Raw genomic sequence first — 27,818 nt, 5'->3', positions numbered from 1 at the left:
GAGTGGTGGCATATTTCATTTATGAGCTACAATCTACCTCAATATACTTCCTGCTGTTGACGTTCCTTTGTGTCCTTTATTGATTTCACCACTATGTTAAAATCCTTAAATTTTCTGTTCTGAGTGGTGGCGCATTGACTGTTTAGCCTTAGTGTTTGTTTTCACCGCTATCACCCGGTTGGCCAAAGAAAGAAGGAAATTCATCGAGAAAATGCAAGTTGTTTACTTGTCTATTTTTCATTAAACTGTCAATCATTCATGCTCAGGAGCATCTGAATGACCCCACTTTATGTTGTGGTCTCATTCCTGTTTTTCTCTATCCTACAGTATATTCACTATACTATAGCTGCCCTCAAAGAAGATGGTGGCAGAACATTAAGTATTTATCTAAAGAAAATCAATACATTATGCATCTAGTGGAGTTTGAGAGTGATAATTAATGTTAATTACAGTCTTGTCAGTGCTCTCTTCAACACCTAAAAAATGCTGTCAAATTCACAGAAAAAAACTTCCCTAAGGCCTCATGACTTATACACACACACACACGTGTGAAAAATCTATCAACAATATGATATTTCTACTGTCAGGAGATTAATATCTAAATGTATTTCTGGACATATATGTAGTAGTGTGCTGCATGTGCTTTAAGGCTGTACAGAGGTTTATTCTTAAACTTGGAAGACAGGAGGCAGAGCTAGGGTATTTAAGTCCATGGGAATTTCACAACCTCAGACTGGTTTTGAGCATATTTGAAGCGTTTGTGGTGGAAAGCTTGAACCAGTGCAGTTGAAAGTACACAGAGAATAACTGATTTTATTTCATATCAGTTTTTTCTCTGCTGCCAAGGAATGGCACATGTCTGTAGTCTGTCCCTGCTGCTTGCTTGGAAAGGAATATCTAAGCTCCTCTGACAGATGCTGGCATTATCACCCCTATGTCCTGCCCGGCACAGGAACTTGGACCATGCACAGACACAGACTTACAGGAGCTAGCACAAGACAGCAGAGACAGACAGCGGCGCATTGATTCTGAATGGGCAAGATGGCCACGCTTATTTTGGCCGGAGCTGACAATGACGTTATTATTATGGTCCTCATCCATACAGCTTCTCAAAAAATTGATTCCTCCTGAGCACCCCTTGCCAGAGGCATAAAAAGGAAGGGGAACTGACAGGCTTAATCTATGGGCCTCTCGTCAATGACGATACGCCCTCCACTCCATTCCACACCATGCCTGTCCATGATACATCAATTAGTATCAACTCTCACCATCCGTCTGAGAGTTCACAGAGTCCCCTGGGCTCACCAACATGGCTGCAAGTACAATTCGACCACAAAACAAGCTCTTTTTCTGCTCTTCACCAACTATTTTTTTGTTGTGCTGGTGGTTGTTGTGCGACTTTTAATTTAATCCTGTTTCTAATCCTAATTTCCCCAAAGCACTGGCCTGGGACCCCCATCGTGGTTGAGCTGAAGAACTACAAGTACAGTGGGTACAGCTTGGCTTTGTGTCACTCAATCAGTCTTAATACCACTCAATACCATTTCTTTCCCTTCCCTACTCTGTGAATCCATGAGTGGAAACAAAGTGGCAGTATTTGTTTGTGCCTGTTCTGGGCACTGCACTTCCCTCTATTATCTCCTGGAGTGCTACCACAGAACAAAACTTTAACTTTTCTCAAAGCTGCCAGTGACGCACTTGTTAGGTGCAAACGCTTCCTCTTTTGTTGACACAAGAGCTGCTTTTGATTTTCACATATTTGATTTGATGTATTCTAGTGAAATGTCAAAGGTTTTCCTGAATAGCCTCCCCTAGGTTTAATGAAATTATGCTCTCGCCTTGCTTTGCCTGACATGAGCAGGAAATGGATGCAGATGGTGCTGTATTAGACTGGATGAGGTCCTTGTTACATACAGATGCAAATGAACGAAAGAATTGTTGAATGTGGCTGTTTGAAGTTGCATCGTTGGTGGGGCTCCTGATCATCAAAAGCTGCATTGATTTAATATGCAGTTTGTTGATGTTTAAACAATTAATAATTAGTAACCCAATGACCCATTTGCTTCTGAAATGAAACATGTTTAAGAGAAGCTTGTGCACAATTGGTTTAGTTATTTATGCTGTTAGATGGCAATTAACAGACTTTGTGTACAGTTCTCTCATGTTTAGAGCCAAATGTGCTCTCACATTTTCTCTTTGAATGTCTGTATGATAAATAGCAATTTACACTCTAAATGGCTATTTGTTAAAGTACTTTCCTCAAAGTGGAATTGCAGTTTTAAAACATCAGCAATTCACTTTATTCTACATTATTTAAAATGCTACTTGGGTAATTTTCCCATTTTGAAATTACTGTACAATAAAATTAGGTCTAGGAGGTCCAATGTAAGAGAAATATAGACAGTTCCTTGCCATAACTGTTAGCCCAATCATCTTTTTTCTCTTTTAACTTCTTATTTTTCCTGTAAAATAAATGCAGACATGCAAGTAGCTGAGCAGAATGGCAGATAATGTAATATTCCTGTGCAAAACAGTTCAAAGACACATATAACATACATACATATAATCTCTCTCTCTCTCTCTCTCTCTATCTCTATATATATATATATATATATATATATATATATATAGAGGCCCCTATACACATATACACACACACACACACACACACACACACACACACACACACACATATATATGTGTGTGTGTGTGTGTGTGTGTTCAGAGAAACTACATGGTACTGAGAAAAGTGTGGTTCACTCAATGATTTTCTCTTCTTTGTCTGTCAGGGCTAAAATTTAAAGAGAGGATTTGGTTTACAGATTGTTTGGAGCCTAACATTATTCTGGATAGCTGCCATTTACAGTAGCATTTCTCCCAAATCAACAAAGTGCTCCCTTTAACACATTTCATCCCCTGAAAAGCATTGACCTCTAAGAAACATTCTTTTAAATATTCCTGAATTGGGAAATCAAACATTTTACTGTAGCTGTGAATGCTTTAGGCAAACGGAATCAGTAAAAAATATTCTCTGAGTCAGGGCATTTTGGACTGAGTCTACTATATTGATTACAGATTTTGGAGCTGCGTGTTTTTGAATGCTTGACTGTTTAAACCACGATGTTTAACATTCCTTATTCCATATTGTGTCTGTGATTACACAATAGGTGTAATCACAGACACAATACCGTGCTGGAGATTTCATTTTGATCTGATTACCCCGGTGTGCAAAATCAGTTGTCTTTGTTAGGGAGCCCTGGGCCATTACAGAAACAAAAAAGGAAAAAAAGCCATACTAAACCCAAGGCTCTGAATAGACAATAGACAGGATCTGTGAACCCACAAGTTTCTGTTCACCTGGTGTATGGTCAATTAGCTTTGTGCTGCTGTGTTTATTCAATGTCAGCTCTGATTAATAGGCACAACATGGTGGATAGAACACCTGAAAATGTAGTATGGTGCCTGGGTGGGACATTGTTGCCATCTGATACCATCTCCACAACACGGTGCTTATCTCACCCTCCACCCCCACCCTTAGGGGTGTTTACAGCTGTTTTCTCGTCAAGACAAATTAGTGTGGCCGTGTACCTCTTTCACCCCCTCAGAGTGAAGCAGTGAACGGAGACATCATGGTCACTACCTCTCACTGTGATTTTGGATTAGTGCATGCTTGCTCATGCTTAGCTGTGTTTCAAAGTTGTTGACACGTGTCAGTTTTAACTAAATGTGTTTGTCTGATCTTTGTATTCATAACCCAGGGAGCCAAGAAAAGGAAAACATATTGTTGCCATTTTTATCCCCTCTCTAATCTGTCTATCTAACCTAATGTCCAATTCATTTATTTATTTATTTTTTGATCTGCTGGGGCTGATTTAGCAGTGGTAATACTCTAAATCCTGACTAGCCTGACCAGGCTGTGTACTGTAAAATGAGAGAATGAGGTTATATTCACAGAGGATAACCTCCGTCCACACAACAAACACACCACCCCACCCTCTGTGTCTGACATGTCATGGCCTTTTTCTATCTCTCAAACACACCTAGCTAAACAGCTGCGCCTATTTTCACTTAAGACAGAAGCCACAGTGATTACTTCTCAAAAGGTTATAGTCTCACTCTAACAAATGTTGACTCCTTGCTGGTGAAAAATTAGGCTTTGTTAAGAGAATGACATTTCCTTTTACATTGACCATGACAGTGTTGTTAGGAAACCCCAGGCGGGTAAGCACAGCCACCCCTGCGGGCACCCATATGTTGTCTGTGTGATAGATGCAGTAGCATGAGGGGGGCTCTTGTTTATTGCTTCACATAATGTGCCACTAGTGCCTTCATGGTAATGAGGACTTTGCCCTATGATTGTGCCAGTTTAAAATGTTACACTTCATCACCTTAATACTGGGCTCCGGCAACATTTGATGGCACAGGCGCCATAAGGCTGGCCACAAATTAGTAGGTCTTGTTATTTCAACATTAGCTTGTCAACACCTCATCTTAATTTCACCGCTGAACCACATTTGAACCATGTAAATGGAGACCTCGAACGCTTTGGCTGCTTGTGTCGAGGAGAGATAGGAGGTGAGAGTGTGTGTGGGTGTAAGCACACAGGCATATTCGTGTCTATGCCACTATGTATGGATGTGAGTGTGTGTGCGTGTCAGCATGTGTCGAAAAGGCATTCTCCTCCTCAGAGAGAAGTGAATTCAAAATAACAGACACAGAGATAGAAATAGAGGGAGAGAGACAGCGAGAGTGAGCGAGAGAGAGAAAAAATAATCTCATGCTATGTTATCCCTGCAAAACCTGACAAACCACCCCCGAGACTGATCTGGCTTAGCATTCAGTGTGGTTAGGGGCTTGTTTGTGCTCCTATGATTGGAGCAGGCTGGCTAAGTTGGCCTCATAACAGTCCAGTCACAGTGGAGCCCCAGTGGAGCCACGCTGCCTGGGGATGGCAGGCCTGTCTCTATCTGGCCACAGATATCAATAAAAGCAGCAGTGCAGTCTTCTGGGAAGCTGGACAGTCCAAATTTTCTCCCCTGAAGGAGGGTTATTAATTGTCCCGATGTTGTATGTGGTCTGCTTGCACAACATGCTTTTTGAACATTTCGAATTCCAGGCATGTATCCCAGAATGCAATTAGTCCTCCACCATTAGATCAAGCGACACATGTCTTCTCGCCTTGTGCCTGGTCTGGAATTACGGTGAGGGGAGGGAGAAAAGAAAGAAATTAGTATGGAAATTAGCTGTCTTCAAAGCCTTTGGCGTTAAAGGTGGTGTAAGGTGCTACAGGAAGGTGGCAGTTCCCTTTGCAGATATCTGAGCAAGAAAAAACGCAGGGATACAGGAGGATTGATTTTCTTGGGAGACTCACATACCTCTGTGCAATGTGGGATTAAGGAAATGGCACATGAAAGGCATATCATACTGTTTAGTATATACTAATTGTGCATCCAGTACAGAGTGGTCTGTGGCAAACAGATTGTATTTTAACATCACACACTGATTTTTGATCCATGGAGAGTTGGAGGTCCTTAACATTTAAAAATAAACACATTCAAGTTTGTAATCTTCATCCCAACCCAATGGAACCAAGCCCAGGCCTCAGAGATGAGTTAGGACAGATGACAAACTGACACACGTTAAAGCTCCACCGCAGTAAACATGGCGTCTTTAAAGGTGCAGGGGGTTCATTTTAATCTAATGCATTTTAACCACAAATTCAACACAGCAATATATTTTTGGAAAACAGTTGACACTATGCTTGTAGTTTCACTGTAGTATGTCACATGAGTCACTACTCCATGACTTAAGCCTCCATGACAGTGTTCAGGGCAGATGGTGACAGTTATTGCACAGACTCAGACTCACTACCCAAAAAGGGCTGTAGGAACACTATGACATATTTACAGGTAAAATCTGCACTTTCTCTCATGGTCAAACTACAGCTAAGATCACTGAGCACACTGATGATCTTACTGGGGGTGAAAGGAAAAAAAAAAAAAAAGAAGAAGAAAAACTGCACCCCCTATTGCTCTTGGGGAAGCACTGAAATTTAAATGTCACAGTACAGGAAATTATCAAATTAAATTAATGAATGTATTTATTGTTGGTGCAGTGTTGGTCAGCTATGCACTAGGTTACTGTTGCCAGTTGCCAGTTCTGTACAGAACAATGTGCTACAGTGTAGTAATGTGTGAACAGTGTAAGACCTGAGGATTAATAGTGTCTTGGTCCATCAGCTGCAGTATGGTACTAAATGATTCCTATATCATTCTATCCGAGACTACTGCACCAACAGTATGCTCGGTGCTACATTTTGTGGCTTTGTGGGGCAATGCACAGTTATAAACTGTTTTTATAAACTTTTAATAGCTTTGAATGTACATATACAAATAATGTGTGAGGTAATGTAGGTAATAATACTGATTAGTTTATCCGTACATGCATGTGAATGTGTATTTCTTCTGTATATACTCCACTTTAACCTGGATGTTGTTGGGTTTTTTTTAACAGCAACAAGCTTAACACAAATATACATACAGACACTCGTGGAATCTTCATATTCCAGCCAATAGTAAACTGTGGCATAGGCATCAGGGAAGTCATTCAGTTTGTCCCAAGGTTACATATATCCATATCTATCAAGGTTACATTCTATATCTCTTTCTATTATGATTCTAGCCCCATGCTCCTTTAGTTCTTCTATTATTCCATACAACCTTAAGGCATGCTAAGGTCCTTAATACCTGAATATTTAAGATAATTGCTCTGGCACGGCCTGGCTTCATTATCTCTCTTACTATGTAGTGGGGTGGTACTGCTTATTTTGGCAGGAGGCAATCTGGCCCTGAGGCTATGGGGATTCCTTTCCCCCATGTGTCAGCTAATGTTTACTGAGGCCTGAGGACTGAGGATGGATCACAGGATTTCATAATCCACTGCCCGTACAGTGGAGCAAGGGCAAAAAAATAATTCTCTTTGTGTCAACAGTTGTTTCATTCATGGGTAATTTCCCCATAGCTAGCCTCACATTGCAGCCAGAGATAGAGACAGAGAGAGACAGCAAGAGAGATGTCCACACTCAAGTGCTCTGGTTCCCTGGAAGCCGCTTCATGATTTGGTTGTAAAACCTTGCTATTTGTATTCCACCTGAGTTGTTCCTTCTCATTCATGTGTTTTAACCAACTGTGCATTTGAATTTATGAGAGCTATATAAGTCAAAAGATGCAGATGATGTCAGCAGTTCTTTAAGGAGGGGGCACATCTCTGGAATCGCTACTCAACAGTTTTCCTCTTGCTCCCTGGGCACTGGCTATTTTCCAAGACATAGTTGAGGATCAATGCACTGTGGAAGTGAAGAACTGAATGGCAGCACTGGAGGTAAAACTCACACAGACCTGAGCACTGTGTGAATCTGAACTAGAGAACTGTGATATTTCATATTGTATAGCGCAGCACTGCCTCTCTTTGATACTTCCAGTTTATGGGTTTTATCACACATTAAAATCATACTCTGCAAAGTGACAGTTTTTGACCAACCATAGATTAAAGGTGCCCTGTAAACATTCAGTGTTACTCACCAAAACATATTGTGTTTATCCTTTGATGCCTAACAAACATGCTGAATGCACTATCCTCCTCATAAAACATTTTCTGTAATATTTTAAATAGTGTTTTTAAAAAGTGTTTACATCCTTGTTTACCAGACTGTAATATTCTTCTTCCTTGCCTTTGATGCATTGCTATGTTGCTCTGTGCATTAGATAATTATTAGTCAGTCAGTGCAGTGTGTACTACTTTGGCCACAACGTGTATTTCATCCTCATGCATGTGTAAAATACAAACAAAATGGGGATCCACTTATGGGAACCAGTCTTTAGTGCTACTAGTGGTCAAAAACTCCACAGGGCACCTTTTTTAAACTATAAACTCTGCAACTATCACACATGGGCCATTTTTCCATTGCCCACCTTATCAAGTCCAGTCAAACAACAGAGAGACTAGAAACAGCTCCTTCCAGCCTCTCCTGCAGCTATACTGTAAACTTCCCCCATCAATATGTGTTTATACTGCTGTCAGTGCTGCAACCTGGGTCCTCCACTGCTGCGTCCCTCAGTGATCACAGCGGTGGAGCAACCCCACACTGTTTGTGGGCGAGCCATCGCAGCCCCTTGCAGACCTCAGGATGTACATTCAATGCATACTCGTACTTTTTCTCTCCTCGGCTCTTGACTGATATCTGGGCTGCACAGGACTGCAAAAGCAGGATCATCTTAAGGTGGATAAAGAAGGACTTTCACTATCATAACCCTGTGGATTAACTGGTGCCTTCACTATGCTGATATGAAAGTGCACTGCATTGCAGGCAAAGTATACTAGTACTGCAGGCAGAGTATGTAAGCCAAAAGTGCATTGTTTGGCATTTTATCAGTGTGAATAGGTGACGCGTAGTGTTTTGTTGGCTGACTAGTATGGTCTCAGGTAAGCATTCAATACTTTGTGTTTAAACCATTGTAAATACACATAATGGAAAAGGGAACAAAGTGGTGGCAGAAGATATGAAAACTGGTGAACTTCTCACCTCTGTTACATAAATAGCAACAATGAAGAATTAATAACAGTAGCATGAAATAAATAAATAAATAAATAAGCAATAACAAGGACACAAGAACAACATTAACAAAACATTAAAAACATCCTGCACCATTTGTGACCACTATTTACAGCAACTGGGTCTTGATGCTTGTAGCACACACTGCATTCACATCATATTGCACTGACTGTAAAACTGAACATCTGAGAAGGAAAAACAGTCACGCTGGCCTCCCAGAAATGTGAAATTTCTGGCAGCTGTGACACCTATCACTTTCTAGAAAGAACTGTGGAAGTGTCAACTAGCTTGTGCCAACATCTTTGCAAATCAACACTGTTGGCAGTTCAATGTAAATACAATCCAATATTAACACAATTACAACTGATTCAGTTAAGTTAAAATGAGCTATACAGCCTCCACAGTTTGTTTATATCTGGTTTAACTTGTTAATTAAAAGCTACATTTATGTGTTTCAATTAACAATGGTTGATACTTCTCCATTTAGTTGGTGTGACTATAAGGCTAGTGAAGGCAGTAACCATTTCTGAATAATATGGGAGCGCTCCTGGGTGGTAAGAACAAGATATTTTCTCTTGCTTTCTGTTTCTCCCATCATGGCATGAATGTAACAACAGCCCCACTAAGCCTCTGAACCTGCTACTGTGAGATATTTTACCCTTCCTGCCGAGTGTTCTGATGGAAGTACTAGAAACACCAAAAAAAAAAAAAAAAAAAAAAAAAAAAAAAACACCCAAAAAACAGGAAAGACTCATAATGGTCTTTCCTCTGTAGCTTTGAATATAGTTCTCTGTAAAGCTGACCTGATTAAGCATTGTTCCAGCTGACTGTGTTAGGTTTAAGTGCACCTAATAACCTTTGGTGTGAATGACAAGCTGCAATACTTCATTGTACAAGCTATACTGTTGGCTGTTGAGCTTAAAAGTCAATGACAACTTTCTGCCTAAGCACTCAGCCTATAGTCCAGTGTATATATGGTCAATAGCAATATGGTGGCTTCTCTAGTCTTCATGAGATACTGTAGCTGTGAAATATGTCAGTCCCAATTATATGGCATCAGACACCTTCCATGAGAACACATTCATTGATTTAAATCTAGTGTTCTCATATCTTTCATTAACTTTTCCAAGAAAGTGATTGATTTTAGCAGTATGAGATCTAGTTCAGCTGGGGGCATTGTGTAAATTGAATTCAGGGTCTCAGGCTGACAGACTATTTGCTTACAATGTTTACGCTGTGTGTGAATTATTACATGGGTTGCATATCTGTGTATGTGTGTGCACAGACAGATTCAGACATGTCAGAGTCAATAGACGTCATGTCTGCAGTGCATGATGGGTCCTAAGAGCATGTTGTTTTTCTCACAGTGGGCAGACAAAAACCATAGATTCACTTTCACCTGCCCAGCTCCCATTCCTCTCCCAGACTAATTCATATTAAGCTGCCACATCGCTGGTGAGAGGAAGTGATTTCTGCCATTACATTGTAAACAAAAGAGCCGGAGAGTGTTATACATGAGCAAATCAGAGGATGACGGACAAATCATCTGTTTTAGAGACTAATCTCAGTGACCAGAGCAACATTAAAACCTTAATTCTGCATTTTTGAGACAAAAGGCAGAGAGGCCAACGCCCAGCATAGCAGCTGGCCCCACCTAACTGGAAGCTCACAACCCCTCTGTGTTAGATAAGGTTGTAATAAGATATAGTCAAAGCCTGGCAACTAATCTGATATTTCACCTCAGTGAGAGATAGGAAAGATATAAAAACGTATTAGGAGTGGGCACTAAGAGGATTAGAGTATGGAAACGGATGTGTGCCAGTGTTTTAATCCACTCATGCTTAACCCTTTCAAGCTGCCCAATCTGCTACACTCAAACAATGATTATTTAGTCTTGCTTTCAATGGAGCTGTTGCTCTTGTTTCAGACTAGTAACTCTCTCCACACAGACACATACACACACAAACACACACACTTCCCTCCCTGACACATTTAATTTGGTTTTGTGTGAAGAAAAAAAAAAAAAACGGTGAGCAGCGGACTGACAGAGCTCAGGTTTGATTAAGATTCTCTGTCCTGTGACAACACAGCACGGGTCTGTGTCTCTGGTGAATTACTCTGGATTGAAGATTGACATTCGGCGGTTGGTTTGGCAGCTGTGTGAGTGTGCATTTGTGTGTGGGATTCGTTTACATGTGCATTTGTTCAAGTCTAATCTGCGTATGTCTGGGCGGCCACACACCTAGTTGCGTGTGTTTCATGTTTTACATATGTGTGCATGCCTTTAGACATGTCCCTGTCTGTGTGTACACCAAGCGCTTAGTGGCTTAGTGCAACCTAATCTCACATAGCCACACTTAGAGGATGTGAGATTAAGTACAACCAGACTGTAGAGGGCAATTAATCTTTCTTCCACATCCAGACGAAAGCTTTAATTTTGGGGTGGGCTGATCACAGCCAGAGTGTGCATGTGTGAAAGGTGAAAACACACGTACTTGACCTTTTGACATATGTTAACGCTGATATTAGTTTCAGGGGGGCAATAGCGTCGAGGAGCCTTCCAGGAGGGATTGCTGCAGTCAAAATGAAGTCATCACTCTGGGACAGACAGCTGTTACATGGGGATATGAGCAGTCAAGCCCAAGAGAGCAGTCATGTTCTGTCATCCAGGTCTGCCCTGAAGGGTGGCGCTCAGCAGCCCACCAATCGTCGCCATCTATCGGGACATGACCCTTGTGAATGCATGGCGAGCTCTGAGGAGGTGCGTGTATGTAACCTTACAGAAGGGCATGGCCATTAATAAATCGGAGTCTGCGGTGGGTGGCGAGGACAGGGAGAAATAACAGGTGTCAATCTTCATTACATGTGATCTGCCGCCTCTCCAAATTCCAAATTATTCCCCAATTAAGAAGAAAAATGAAGGCAAGGATGCTCCTTGAATTTGACATCCTAATTAATTACTTCCTTCACATGAAGAATTAACTCATACTTCATGTCACCTTGGAGCCCTCTTGTGTGTTTTGCATTGCAAAATTAGTAAAGAGAGCTCACTGTTAAAGAAAAAAGTTTTCATAGTGGAGAAAGATTTAAAATGTTTTGACAACTAATAATAACTTCAAGTCTAATCTAACTAGATCTAATTATAGTTTGCTTTAATTATGTATATGTATGCAAAATTGTATATGTCATGGTGTTTTTAAAATACATCAGTGAGTGACAAACGACACACTGGTTTTGAATATGCCTCAGAGTTGATTGTGAGGCATAAAACTCCAACAGCCATGATGGCAGAACTCACTGAAGACATAATTGGCTATACTGTGAAATGGGCTTGAGTTTTATTATCAAATCAGTTGTGGTGAATTAAAGCAGTGTCTTTCATCCTGTCCTCTCATTTGTTATTTAGTTCCCTCATGCCATCCCTCCGGCAATTCTATCCCGGATTCTAACAGGCAATTTCTTTCTTACAATCAATTACAGGTTGATTGTGAATGGTTTACTGTGAGAGGGAAAATGTGAAAAAGATTGGAAATATGATTTTACTTCATGAGTAACTGTACCAATACAGGAAAAAAAAAAAAAGATTTCATGACTGTCTTTTGCTGTCCTTGTCCTCCTCTCATTTATGCACACACATACACACAGCACGCACGCACGCACGCACACGCACGTCACCACAATATAAAGTTCTTTACAGGCAGCACAACAGATTTTTGCATAAATTTAACTTTTCAGTGTAACTAGTGTCCTTGTGAACAGCATAGTGATAGTTTTGCAGTATTACAGATGGCTTGATAAACCCCCCCCCCCCAAAAAAAACCCCATCCCTCATAATTATGTCTGCCACATGACAAGTGGAGGGGAACACCGAGCATCATTACAGGACTTGGCTCCCTCCACGTACAGTAGTACATCAGTCGAAGCGCCTCATGCGTGCTGAATGTATGTCATTCTAGCTTAGAGCCAACGCCCTCCTTTGGTGCAATTTTTACACTTGGCAGGGTGATTAACGCATGTGATGCACTAAATCTGGGTTGCCCAGAAAGCACCAGTGCTAGATAGAGCAAGACTCAAAATTCTTTCCCTCTTTTTTGCCTTCTGGCTCCTCGGGCTCACACTGTATATCTGTGGGACTTTCTTTCCTTTTGATGATCACCACTAAACAAATATTTGCTCCCTGAAAGAACAGCCATGTTGTGTTATTTGAATTTTGAATTTTGTTTGTCTGTGTACTGTTGAGTGCTTGTCATAGCAACCAACGAGAATTTGATATTTCCGTTTTCTCTGCTCTATATGAAATAAGGAAGTTAAATGGCTCATATAACCTTGCCGAAATTATCTGCAGAACCTCGTCTTCAGTGAACACTCTGAAAGCTGCAGCACTTCTCAGTCTTCCTGTGTCCCTGACTCAACTGCTTAGCAAATTGTCAGACAACCTACAAAGAGAATTATGGGCCCTGAGGGGTCTTGGGGAAATTGCACCACTGGCAGTTTTATCTGGGGGAGCTGCAGGGCCTAGACAATGCTCCACTTAAGTATGATGACAGACTAGAGGGGATGTACCCAGGCCCTTTCTATAAACTTCACAAAACCCTCACAGCTGAAAACTAAAACTCCTGGCATCCCCTGCTGAAGTTGTCGCTGTAGGGCAAAAGTCAACCACCATAAATTTAGCTTATCAGCCAACTTGAAGACAGAGAGTATATAATATTTCTGGATGTGTTCCATTAGCAAAGTAAATTTAAATTTTGCCAATCTATAGTTTCATAGCATTACACAAATATTATTTCCCGTTCATTTAAATGGTGACAAGTAACCCCACTCGACAGCGTTGATGAATACCGCACGTGGAAATCATTCATCACAAGTACAGGATCTTGCTTGAAAACAAATCAAACTAAAAACCCAGGCAGCTGACTTACACTGTGACAGACTACAGCCAGCAGGTCGACGTGCATTTGCCTTTGGTATGTTTACATATACGCTGCTGCAGGGGATCGTAACAGAGTAAGATAGACCTCTAAATGCATGCACAACACATTCAGGGGAGCATATTCGCTTTGAAGTGGTTATTAATACACAGACAGAAAATTCCTGCAGGGATCAAGACGAGACACCAGAAAGACGCGGTGGCACAGTGCTGCTGCATCCAAGGAAGCTCATTTTTCTTCCTTTGCTAGGTTAACATGTTGGTGTGATGTTTTCGCTGCTTCTGTGTAATTTGAATTAAACACTGCACATGATAGCAGGCGAGAGACTATAGATACGAATGAGTTTCCACTGAGGTGTTCGTATATTGCCCTGTTTATGAGGGTGTTTCTTACATGTCATATCGCCTGTCACATTTGTGATGAAACTCTGCCTCCAGCTCCTCCTAAATACATTTCCCTCTTATTTGCGAAATGTGTATTCGCTGTGAGCACTGTGCAGTGTATGCAGAAGTTTCTCATTAAACACAGTAATGAACAGGAGTATCAGCACCGGGCAAGGTGTTTTATCAATACCAGGGGTGGAGAAGTGAACCAAGCTACACAGGCGTGCTTCTGACACTCAGCAGTGAGCTAAGTGAGCATTGGACTTTACCCTTATTTCAATACTCAGAGAGAGAGAGAGAGAGAGAGAGAGAGAGAGAAACAGTGGAATGAGGATGACTGTGTATGTGGTACTAGGAGCCTCTTGCTGCCTGACCCGTCCATGGTGATGAATAATGAATGAGCAGGACAGAAGCAGTTACCATTTGGAGACAGTTTCCTGATGAATGATTACTGGCTCCATTGGGTCTGTATTTGCATAGGAGATGAAAATGTCGAGAGGAAGACACATGGCTGATACAGTAGTGGAAGCTGTAATACTTTTGACTGCTGAGCAGGCAACTCTTCTAATGTTATAATCAACTAGCATGGCTGGCCATAAGAGACCACACATAAAACAGAATAACTGAAGATGGGTGAGGGGTGCATGAGGTGACATTTAAAATGAGATGTATTTATCTGTTATGCTATTAAATGGGTTGTCTGCTCCAGCAGAAATTCCGATTTATGTTTGTACCATTCTGTACAGCTGTTCCTTTAATAACCACATTCATTACTGGGCGACAGTTATTAACAGAACAAAAAAAAAAACCCTCTGCATCTGAGGTAAGGGAAATTTCTCAGGAAACACACATATAGGCCCACTAGAATAATGAGGTTAAAGATAATGATCACTTTTGCAGAAAATGAAACAGAACCAGTTGATTCATTCCTTTGCAGACAGATAAAACCTGACTGCCACTTATTTCACTGTAGCCATGCCGCTGCATAGCAATATCTGCTAGTGCTGAAGTGAGGGAGATAAGGATTTCATGGTCATCGCGTCTCCTCACAAGGTGGTTGTGGTGCTGCAAGGGGGGCGTACAGCCTCTGTATGGCCCTGCAGGGTGAGATGAAGTGTTCCTGTCAATGTCAGAACTCTGTTTACACCTCAGAGCAGCCACCTATGCCACCACTTCTCGCCTCGCCACGCAGAATCTCGCTTGGTTTGATCAGCTTTTTGAGTCGGCTTAATCTTGTCAGGCCTGACAATGAGGGCTGATCTCCTCTGTTCTTCTTAGCAGTGGAATCAGCCTACAGCTCGCCCTATTCAAACAGGGCCCAAGATTCACCCAGAATCCATAATCATTTCTACGAGGGATTTTTGGATGTATCAAACATTCTCAAGTAAAAGCACTGATCTGCATTCATCCCTACCATAAGCTGGCCTGGCTGAATACAAAACGGCCCTGCTAAATTCTGAAAGCCACCTTTTAAAAGTGCCTAAGATATGCATAAGGGGCTAGAATAAGAGAGAGAAGTCATCTTCTTTTCTATGCTGTTGAAAAGAGATGAGGAGACAAGTGTCTTTTAGTGCTCTCAGGGTCGGTAGGAGCTAAGAAAAAGACAGAGAGGAGAGGAAAAGCAGAGCAGCAGAGAGTACAGAGAAGGTGGGAGCCATCATTACCACAAGGCTACTTAAAAATCCTCCACTGAGGGCACTTAATAGTGCCATTTGTAACAGAGGCTTCCTTTTACCACATACCACATCTGAAAAGTAAGGAGATGCTCTACATGTGGGTGAATGCGTATAGAGAGGACAAAGTGGATGTTCTGCCCCCCAGATGTTTGCCTTCTTTGATAGAAAAGAAAGTGAATTGCATTCCACATAGCATGCTTGTTTTTTCGTCTCTTAAGAAAGCAGTGAACAGTACATGTCACGGCCACAGTCTGTCCCACTCTGTTATATTTAGTGGTACATGTAAGTTACAAGGACAAATTACCACTGTGCTCATGTAAGACTCTCTGAATGAGTACCAACATTAAGTGGCCCTGATCATTACTGCTAATGTCAGTTTAGCCAATGTGGTATTGTATTTTATGATACTATATTATATTATACTGTGTCTCACTGAAGAAATTCAGATTTTTTTAATGCTTTATGTAAAATTAATTCTTCCAAAATGTCTTACTCTCGCCGAATAAAGTATTAAAAAGCATAGCACCCAAACCCTAGCAATCATTTTTGAAAGATGGCAAACACTAACATGTTCCAGCCTCTAAAATGTGAATATTTGCTGGTTTTCTTAGTCCTCTGTGATAGTAAATTGATTATCTTTTGGTGTTGGACTGTTGGTCAGAAAAGGCAAGTGATTTCAATATGTCAGCTTGGCCTCTGGGTAACTGTGATGGCCATTTTACTCTATTTCCTGAAACCTAATAGGCAAAAGCATTAACTAAATAGATGGAAAACTGATGAATAATCAAAATAATCATTAGTTGAAGCCTTGTTTCTATTATATTTCATGATGTAAAATGCATTACATGTATTCAAATTAAATTGCAGTGGCTTTATACAGCATTGATGAGAGCAAAAACTTTTTCAAAGTGGTGGCATATAACTTAATTTGACAGTACATGGATTCACGCTTAAACTGATTCATGAGCAGAGATTTGCCAACAGCCAGCAGTAACTCAGCCACAGCAACTAAAATATTTGCAAAGGCTGTTCTATTAAAGACCATATTAAGTGAAAAATGGAGCATCTATAGCACAAATAGAGCTTGGGCCAAAAAAAGAATTATGCTCTGTGTACACTAGTTCTGAAACAGGGTCCAAGTTTTCCTTTAAACACATTGAAGGTTTGGTCATTTCAGAGAATGACATTTTTAATTGACATCTCTTGGAAACTGCAACTTTAGGTGCTCTACTTCCATTCCCAAGGAAACATGCACACAGACTTACGTCAGTTCACCTTTAGCACAAATAAGTGTGCACATCTCTACTGCATACACAGTATGTTACAGCAATTATATTCTAATTATAAGCTTGGATTCCTTTCCTGAACATTAAAGAGAAACAGGTAAGGATCAAAAGAGTAAAACCTCTTTCTCAACAGGTATGATTTAACAACCTCAGGCCTGCCTGTCTTTGGCTACATTAACACTGCAGGTGAAGACTAAGCTGCTTTCTTCTCCTCCTCTGTGATTCACATCTGTTGTTAAGGAAGAATAACAGTAAAAGAATAACACTGTGAACAGATCTATCACTTTGAATCTGGCTTAACTTATTCCAGACCCTAACCCTAACCAACTACATAGAGTACTATAAGTATCTGATTTGGTCTAATCTAGCCACAGTCTAATCAGTCACCTTAAATAACATAGCTGTGGCATTTTTAAAACCATTTAATAAGAGTTGGTGGGCAAAGCTTCAGGAGAATGTGACTGCAGTATCAAAGCAAATTAAGACCTTTAAAACCTTCAATGACACTGAAAACTCAACTAAAAAGGCATTTTGTCAGTTTCCAATAGGTTACGGTGTATTTTGTGCACAGCCATGAGATTCTGAGGATACATTTCATGCCACCAGAGTTAATGTGTCATAAAAACTTTGTTGAACAAGATTCTTCAAGAACCACAATGAAAGTGAGAGTACATCAGTATAAAAACTGACCTTTAAAAACACCCTATGATGAAACGCATTGCAACTATCATCCACAAAAATACAAGGTGATTTAGCTGCTTGAGCAGTTGCACTAATAAGCAACAACAACCTGAACTTGCAATTCGGTAACATTATGCATCTGCTAAGTAACATGTTTATGGTCTGAATGCACTGGTAAGCCTTAGTAAACATAACCTTACTAAGGACTGTGGAAGTAATATAGACAGTATTTTCACTAAGCTATCTCTTGTGTTTATAGGCTATCAGCAGAAATGAGTGTAGGATTAATATGAGCTGTCAACCATCTAAATCTGCCTCTAGGTGTTCATTAAAATAATATTTTTGCATTTGACAGTGGCTGACTGTCTATTTTCAGACAGCAAGGGTATGGAAATGTTCACAGTCTTTGCTGTGGAGATTGAGCCTACTGTATTACAGTCTGGTGTAAAGAGATAAACAGTGCTTCTTTTGCTTATGTTGCAATGAACAAGAACACCTGTAACCATAGCGACTATACATCAGATTTACTTAAAGTTGTAATCGTCAGAACACTTGGAAGACATAAAAATGTGCACAATTAAAACAGAGCTAAAATATCTTTGATTTTTGTTGATGAAAACTAGTCTGGGAATAACAATAACTACTTGACCGATATGTGAGAAAAAATAATTTATGTTTTTGTCACAAGACTGTGACAAAAAATAAATCAAGCAGGTGCCAAAATGAACACAGCATGGTAACATTCCTAATTAGTCAATATGGGTTTCATTTCATACTGAGCAAGGGGTTCATTGTGAACGTAACCGTAGAAGCTGAAGAGGTGCCTTAACCATGAAATAAATGACTTCATCTCAAAGAAGTGGTGTTTCGTTCAGCTTTTGGAGCAGTGTTAGACTTACCAAGGGATGACTCAGGGATCTGTGCTGACACCTCTCTTGTTCATTTTCAGCTCCTATAATTTGAGATCCAGCTCTGGGCTGTGCCACCTCCGGGATTGTCTCTCATTCCTCTCTTCTGGGATACATCTGTGAAGACGAGAAGGAGACAGTAGGAGTGTGGAGGAGAGCTTTGTTGGCTGGTGGAGGAGAACAATGTGTAAGGTTATTGAGCAGTTATGGGTACATATCACTAATAACCTGGACTGGGCTGATGAGACATGAAATGTGAGGTTTTTTAACTTCCCCTGTACAGTACAGACGTACAATATGTCTGTACGGTCTTTGTGAGTGAGATACTGATGGACCAGCCCAGTATCCATAGTAAATACGTACACATTGGATGACCCTGCACCTCACAATGGATGTGTAGACACAATGCCAGTGCAGTCCAGGGTGGTGGATGGGTTATGATTATGATTTTACATCCCATCACAGACCAGCAAAAATGTTTCCTAACCTTGAACCTAAGAACCTAAGAATTTTAGTTCCCTAACCATAACCATATCTTCTGCACAGAAGTGAGAATTTTAAAAAATGCTGGCATATGTAAAAGAATGTCCAGTATTAATGCTTTAGTCAGGTTTGCTGGACACATGCCTTTAGCCTTCAATATTTCATTAACTGAACTCAGATTCCAAATTACAAAGAAATCTATTTCAAAAGTATCTCACACAACATGTATAGTCATAGATACAGCATATTAATAAATTATGTACTTTATTAATCCATAAGGGAAATTGCAGGGTTACATCTACTTCACATAAATCACAAAAACAAATGAGATATGTGACCAAAGAAAAAGCACAACAAAAACAAATCAGAAATGTGAAATACAATAAAATAGGATGGGGACAGTGGAGATTAAGGGTGTAAATTAATTAATAGGAGTGTATTTCATATTATTTGTTTTCATGATTAATATTATCTGTCATTGTTTCTGCTTAACTCCACCTTGTTGAAAGAGCAAACACAAAAGGAATCAGTCTGTCAGCAGAACGATGACATAAGTTACTTTGCTCATAATATCTGTGTATGAAATAAAATGTGAAACATAAACTGTCTGGGCTTCTGTATTAACAATCATAGTACATTCCCACTTGCCATTCAACACATCTCGTCAAAATGTGTTTTGCTGCGCTTACTGTTGTAAAACCACTTATCTTCAGGCTAAAACTCTTTCACACAGGCAGCAAAGAAAAAAAGAGTCATATGCCACAGGTGATTACTGGAGCTAAGGGGTGTGTCAACTTCTCTCCTTCAACTTTGGCCCTTGTTCTGAAGCAGGCAGTTCAGGCAGTGAGCGGGAGTCGGCTCCACAGGTTGAGCACTGGGGTTAGATGTCGGAAGCGCTGGGCTCCTCTGGCTTAGAGGCGTAGGTCTGCGCAAGCATGCAAAATTGGCTGTGAGTTCAAAGAGAATCAGTGAGAGCAGGGAGTTGAGTTGAAACCTGTTATTTCTCTCTCTCCCCCTCTCTCCCTCTCTGTTTGATTCCGACTCTCAAGCCTTTCTCTCTCAAGCCTTTTCTAATGATGACTCTATCTGCCTCCCACTGGAAGGCATAGGAGCTGCGGCCTCGGGGTCTGCAGCACTAAGGTATCAGAATCGCAGCTCATGCTTTCCTCTATCTCTGCTTTTCATATCAGCACTCATTTAGGTATTTAGCCTTGAATATGCACAAGTGGAATAATTTAAGGTTGTCCAGAATCCAAAAATTTGCTGTCTTATACTCACCCCTGATTATCATCAAAAAAATTTTTTTTTCTTCCTTCAAAGCTGTCAAATGGATACGGATATGAATGTCAGACATTTGGGGAATGGCTGATGGTCTAAGTCTAAGCATAGTGATGAGCAGAATAATATTAAATCTGTGTGCATACCTGTGATGGAAGTTTTTATAACAGGAATAAACTGACAAGTGACAAATGCTTTGATCCACTGCAGATTCTTGATGACAAGACATGGAAGATGACATTTGCTATAGGGCATATGCCAACACTTAATCCTGCTCCTTTTTGTAGAAGGCAAGTTAGGTCAAAATCAAAATGAGTTTGGGAGACACAATGTGCCACTGTACAGGTTAAAAATAGTGGTCTTGTAAAGCAAAGTAGTTTTGGTTCCTTTATTTTTCCCCTCCATTTCCTATGTAGAAAGACGTGCTCTCCATGACGCACAGTTTCACCAGTCACTTCTTTCCACCTGCCAGCAATTAGCTTCATCAGGACACCATAATATGTAGATCCCATCCCACTCTGTGCAGGTGCCCCAACCAACCAGAACAAGTCACAATTGCAGGAACAAAGATGAGAACTCTTGTTGGCTTCCCACTCCTAAGTACTGCCAATTACGTTTGCCTGAACATAGAACCCAGCCTGAATTTCCCCTCTGCAACAATCAAGTGCTAGTAACAGTAACAGAATGACTTTGTGGTCAGTTAAAGAACAAGAACATTTCACATTTTGTAGTTGCATAAGTTTGTTTTTTTTCCAAGAACATGGTGTCTTTTAAAATCATCTCAGGAGACAGTGCACCAAAACAGTGGTGAATTATTCAGTGAATGTGCAAAAGAAAAACTGATACCATCTGTGACTACAGAATGTGGTACTCACAACTAATTGTTATTGTGTATTTTTTTAATTGTTACTGTATAATTTAAACAGTTAACAAACACAAATATAAAGCTATTAGACAATAGCAATATTAAAATAGAGCACACAAGGTGCCACATCTGCTAAATGTAATCTAAGTATTTATTACAAATGTGTAAAAGGAAAGGAAACAACTAAAAGAGAAAGTGTAAGTACTATCCTTGGTTGGAAGAAAACAGTTGGTCTATGAATACAGCATTGGGTAAAACACAACAAATTCAATGATAATGATTACCAATAAGAAAAAGATGAGATACTCTAAACACAAGTAACACTGAAGGTTCTGTAAATAATGAATTCATACAACAAGAACAGTGGGCTCACAGTATAGACTAGCTGTCAAATTAGTTACACTGCTCCACATGCCAGGACAAAATAAAGTGTAGACTAAAACCACTACAGAATGAATTTTGGTCTGATTAGGAGTTACAACAAAACATAAAATCTACAGCTAGCCAAAAAGTAAACAGTTTTCCTGGAGGGAAAGAGAGTTTTTAGCAACACATTAGCCTCACATAGCTAAGTATGATGGCTAACCTGGCTTGTACTAAACTGACTGTAGAAATAGTAATCTAATGTCTCCACAGATATAGAATGATATCAATAATTTGAGAGTTGCAACAATTAGTCCTATGTAGAAAGATTTGCTTTCTCTATTTGATTGACAAAAATTTAATCTGCAACTATTTTGGTAAGTGAATAATTCTTTCAGTAAGTCAAGCAAAATGACAAATATTTACTGGTTGATTTGATTCTTTTCTATGTCATACATGGTGGTAAACTGAATATATTTGTCGTTTTGCACTGTTTGTTGGGCAGAGCAAGACATTTGCGGACACTGTCTTGTGGGCATTTTTTTTTATTATTATTATTTTCTGACAAAATGATTAATCAATAGTGAAAATTAGCATCAGTAGCTGCCCTACAATAAATGTTATAGAAACAAGTGCTGATAATGGTGAGGGTGATTATTTGTTTGATAAAGAAAAAAATGGTGGATGTAACAGTGCCAGTTAAACTGCAACTCCTGTGGAACCTGTCAGTAGTGGTTGCTATTAACAACATTATGTTCCACTGAAACCATCTGCTTGTTGCAGAATGAACATTCTTTGTTTCAAATGTTTTCATTAGATTTATTTGATACTAATGGTAGCCAGACTACTTCAAGATAAAAGTTTAAAAACAGAAATAAACCCAACAGAGGGGTTTTCTTTTAGATTTAATATGGTTCGGTTTTCTTACAAAATTCACAACTGCAATCTATGGAAAAATACACTCATTGTGTAACTATTGCTGCCAAATTAGTGATTCAAATACAATGTCAAAATAACTACAATTTTCAGAGTCAGTGGCAGGATGTGGAGGTCAGAGAAGAGGTTGAATGTGAAACTAGTTTCCAACCATTTACAGAAGGCAAGTGGTTAAACATAATTACAAAACATTGTCTGGCCGCATTATGTCCCCCCCCCAAACTGTATTCTATTAATAAAAAAGTAGTTGTGTACCAAACTTGTGTACCAACTATTTAGTCAGCACTGCTTATTGTTGTGATTTCGGAGCAGTGGTTAAAAGTAAGTATCTGTATTTGATTCTGCCTGGCTGTCATTCACCCATTAAAATGTCTCTTTACAAGTTGTATAATAGTTTCTAAACTCTTTAATTGGCCTTTTTGTAAGAAAAAAAAACATTTCAAGAACACGTGGGAATGTGTTTGTGTTTGTGTCCTTGCTCTATTCTTTGCAGAGGACTGATTTAGCCTATTACTAACTTTATTTGCAAAATGCTTGTGGGTCTGAATTTAATTGAAACCCAATTAAAATCACAGCATGAAAACTCTAATAATAGCAAGGGTTCGTCTTTAACAAGTGAAGTTAATAGAAAATGCCTCATTTTTGATTTAACAGAGGACATGTGGCACAAAAGGTAGAAGATGAAGAAGTGTTTTCACATACTGACAAGCAGAACACTCAACTAAAACAGCAAAACCAGAGATGCTTCATTCTTAAGCCTTTGTCAAATGACCTTGCCTGACTGACAGGCAATATCAACAGCAGGTTCTTGGTTGTGATATCTTAGTGCTTACAAGAAGTACTTGTATTCTCTTTTCCACTGTGACTGCAGCTTTTCTGGTTCAGCAAACAATGGTTCTTTCAAAGGTTGCACTCATTTAAGGGCTCCCAGTTGGGCAGTGACCTGTCGGCTGGGCGAAGTGTGCACTCATTTTACTCTATGCTCCTGACCTGCCCACTCTATCAATGGTAAAAAAAATAATAATAATAAAACAGCCAACAACAAAAACAGAAAGCTGCATGTCAGAGGAAAATATAAAGGGCAAAAACTCTCTGAATCAGTGGCAAAATATATATTAAAAAATGTAAAATTCTATGTACTTCACCTGAATCTCCTATTTGAGAGATGAACAGTCTTTCCTCACATGCTCCCACGTATGTTGAAACAATTCTAGTCACTGTAATTGTTACTAGCTGTGAAAAGATCCCTTCCTCATGAGATTCCAATGTAAGAGATGAAAGACAAAATCCAGTCTTCATTTTGTACAAAAATGCATTCTACACTTTAGCCAGAGCTAACCTGAGGCTTCAGCTTTCTGAGTTAAACAAATCAAGTGGGGATCTTCCAAAGTTGCAATCTTTTTATCACAAAATTCCCTCTTTGTGTTTCCCAGAACAGTTTTTCTCTGTTGAGCTGGAGCCTGAAGCCTCCAGTTCAGTGACTTTGGTTGAACTTTATGAATTAATTGTTGCACAGAATCATGACTGTGGATTTTGTCTTCCATCTCTTCCACTGCAATGCTGTCTTGTGAAATTACATTTATTCACAACTAAACTGCAACAGCAAATACAATTTGAAGGAAATGTAATTGGTGCCAGATTACATATTTATTCATTTCCGTATTTGGCAAGATGCAAATATGTTGATACTGAAGAAATGAGCTATGATGTTCACTGACAACATTTTTTTTTCTCCCAAAATATCTGGACATGGACAGGCAAGCACCATCTTGTGCTGTTTCTGGTTAGTTTGGTGGCGTGTACGTCTTCAGTTTGATATTGTAGAGGCATTCATTCTCTTCCACGGTTCAAACAGTTTTCCCTCCATTTCAGCTGCTGACCATTTTGTATTCATCTTCCTTTGTTTATTTACCTACCTGTCTACATCACAAAATAATTGTATCTGCTGACTAACCCAGACAGTAACAGTTCCATTTCAACTTGGTCTGTTCAGTTGTCATATCCAAATAGTATTCATAAAGGGCTCAACAGTCATTATATGTGTCCCTATTTTTACTCTACGTCAAGATCATGATGAAGATTATATTTAGTGCACTGGAAATATTTGGTAAATGGTGGGCTTAACATTATTATTGGGATTAAAGATAAACATATAAAAATAAAATGAGCTACTGAGTTTCATCGAAATTACAAATTCATTTATCATTATGCATGTAACTCACTATGTAAGAAAGTGTTTCTTATGAGCTCACAGTTTCGCAACATTTTCTCTGATGTTTCCATTTTTAGTTCCACAAATTCTCAGATTTTTTGCACAGTTGCTTTTCATCCATGGACTTTAGATTCAGACTTTACTCTCAGAGTTCAGTAACGTTTATGGAGCGGAGCAGAGATTTTAACCACCCTCCTGCCCCAGCTCACCTGGAAGAGGCATCCTTTTCCCCTCTTCAACTCTGTAACAAGCAATGTGACTGCAGGTGAGCTTTGGCCTAACCAAACAAACTGACTGCAGGTGAGCCATGAGTTGAGGAAACAACACTAATACCTGCAGGTGAAAATACTCAACCCTGTTGCTCACACTGGTTCAAGTGAGGATATTTTTTGACATTTAGGTTGTTGTGTTACTCTGGTCTCAGAACAGAGAAACATTATCCTTGTCAATTTTGTGTGTGTTTACAAAATACTAAGGACATTTTTCACTGTAGTAGTGGATAAGGTGAGTGATAGATTGACGATTTCTGCTCCTTACATTTGCCATACAGATAGCAATTTCACAATATTTGCTATGGGTTATATTTTGTCAATGCACAGACTGAACAAAATCCTAGACCAGAGTGGATAAATTACCTGGACAATCAAACACTAAGTTACTAAACTCACCCTGGCTCACATAAAACAGAAATCTGATTTTTACAATTCATATATTTCCATTGTATGGTTAAACATGGACACTACAGAATGTATGGTTGTTGGAAATACTCTCTTTGCTCTGTTATTAAGAAATATTTATCAGGTTTGTGGAGCTGCCCCTTTTATTTGACAGGGGAAATGTTGTCATGACTTCCATAGGTACTTTATTTTTATTTCAATTTATGTTACATGGTTGCTGGCAACTTCCTCATTTCCCTTGCTCTGATCATTAAAGGCAAAGACAGAGGTAAAAAATAAAAATAAAAAACACAGTATTTTAGCCCTTAATAATACATTGCCACTATTAAGCCCTTGTGCAGCACATGCACCGCACTTAATCTCAGAGGCAATGAGAATTATTCTTTCATACATGATGAAGTGAAGACAAGTTATAGCTTTCTTATGTATAATAAATATATAGATGATTATAGTGCCCTTAATACTAGCAATAACTTATATCAATTCATTGTAGAACGCTGTAATCCAAACTTCACCATAACAGTGAGGACAATACCACATTCTGCAATCCATGTATCTCTCTATACAGTGAATATTTCTAAAGCAGCGCAATCTCCTTGGGCAAAATATAATATAGCACATGGGTGTACAGTGCAGTGCTGTATATGCTGTTGTTTGATGGAGAAGGCCAGCCACGAACATATCTCACTTGTACCAACGACTGGGGAAGCAGACTGTATTTTAGGCTCCACTACAAGGGCTTCCAGCAGTGTACCAAGCACAGCATGTATGGTTTATGAACAGTACGTCTGTGTATTTGATTTCTTACCATACCGTGCTGGCCTCTCACTCCATATCACCTCACTGCCCTCTCTCACATTCACAAAAGAAGCCACTCTACTGAAGCCTCTTCCGAGTAAACAGAGGTTACACACACTGCATTCATTACTACTGCATCTCAGGCAGATCGAGCAATTACCATGTGATGGTACAAAGAAGGAAGTGTTAACAGTCAACAATGTAACTATAGTAAATGTATTGTACCAGAGAAAGTGGGTGGGTGTCGTGGTTGGTTTGGAGGCTGAGATGGCTGCCATCCATGTCTTTTCTCTGAGGCAGTTGGTGAAAATGAGGCCTAGTGCTGGAGTGAGGAGAGTGGATGTGTTGCTTTGAAGCAGAGCAGGATAGCTGTCAGAGTCAGTCATGGATGGGATGTTCCTATCCACAGCCTATTAGGCCAACTCCTGGTTTGCCCATTCTAATCTGGACTTCATAACTGCTACATATGGTGCAAGTTCTGTTCATTATGTGTGGCATCGGCTCCCCCACTACACTCCTAATGCAATCCTTGTGAAGCTGCAGGTAAACTTTGAGTGCCACAAGACTGCAATGGTGTTGTCTGTGCAGATGGTCACAGGTGTGTTTATGCTTGTGACTGTGGGGAAAGTAGGAGAAGGACAGAGTGGCACACAAAATAAATAGTAATAAATGAGTAATCCCATCTTAGTCATAATGTAAAATACTGCAAGTATTCAGTTTGTTGAGTGTAGGTTTTGTTTTTGTTTTGTGACTGTGCACTCAAACCAGTACTGTTTTTTTTCATTGCAGCAAATCTGCTAAACCACTCCAGCAAACAGTCTGCCCAATCATAGCTTAGCAACCACACTCAGGCATGTCACTCATGTCTTTGGATTTCTCCACATTTTGAAACGAGGTACATGAAGCTGCAATTACAGACATATGTTGGAATGAAATAGTCTGATCTTACCTTGTCATACTTATAATGTTATGACTAACTAGCTATATCAGCTGAAAACAAGCCAGAGACATGTGTTTCCAACCAACTCATTGAATTAATGTTTGCGTATTAAGCACGCTAGCTTTAGATGTTAAAACAGTCGACAAGTGGACAGCAAAATTGCCAGTCACTCTGCTTCCAAATCAATGACCCATTGTTTGCAGAATTATTATGAATTTATTTATTAAGAAATCATTAACTCAGCTAACAATATAATTTTAAACTCCATTATGTGTCACGCGAGGCTGAAAGTTTTACAGTCACTTTTATAGCCATTGTGCCTCCTGTCAGTTTTTGGTATTTGTGCCGATACTATGAAAAGTACGAAACCATACACAATTTCAATTGCACAACACTGTTGATAAATATAAATATACATTAACTTAGGCTATGCTTACTTTAGGTAATGTTATTTGCCATGTTCTTTGCTAATATATTCATTATAAAATTGCAATGCTTTTTAAGTAAGCTCACTAGGGATCCCTATGACCCTGGGTACCTCTCTCCATGATTTATTCCTTTTAGTGAAATCCTGGTAAATAGACAGGGACACATTGTATTCTTCAGGGAAAGCAGCTATGACTTCATGAGCTTTTCTTATATTATGAAATTGATAGGAACAGTGTGATAGGAACTAAAGTCAAAAGAAGTTTCACAGTAGAGGAACGAAAGGTGAGCAACATCTGCCCCTTGGCTGACCGTTGTTGGATCACTTCGCTGCTCATTTGCATCAAGTTTAACTCAACATAAC

Source organism: Lates calcarifer, linkage group LG8, assembly GCF_001640805.2.
Source record: "Lates calcarifer isolate ASB-BC8 linkage group LG8, TLL_Latcal_v3, whole genome shotgun sequence".
Classification (NCBI taxonomy): Eukaryota; Metazoa; Chordata; class Actinopteri; family Centropomidae; genus Lates; species Lates calcarifer.
This window is presented reverse-complemented; position numbering follows the sequence as displayed.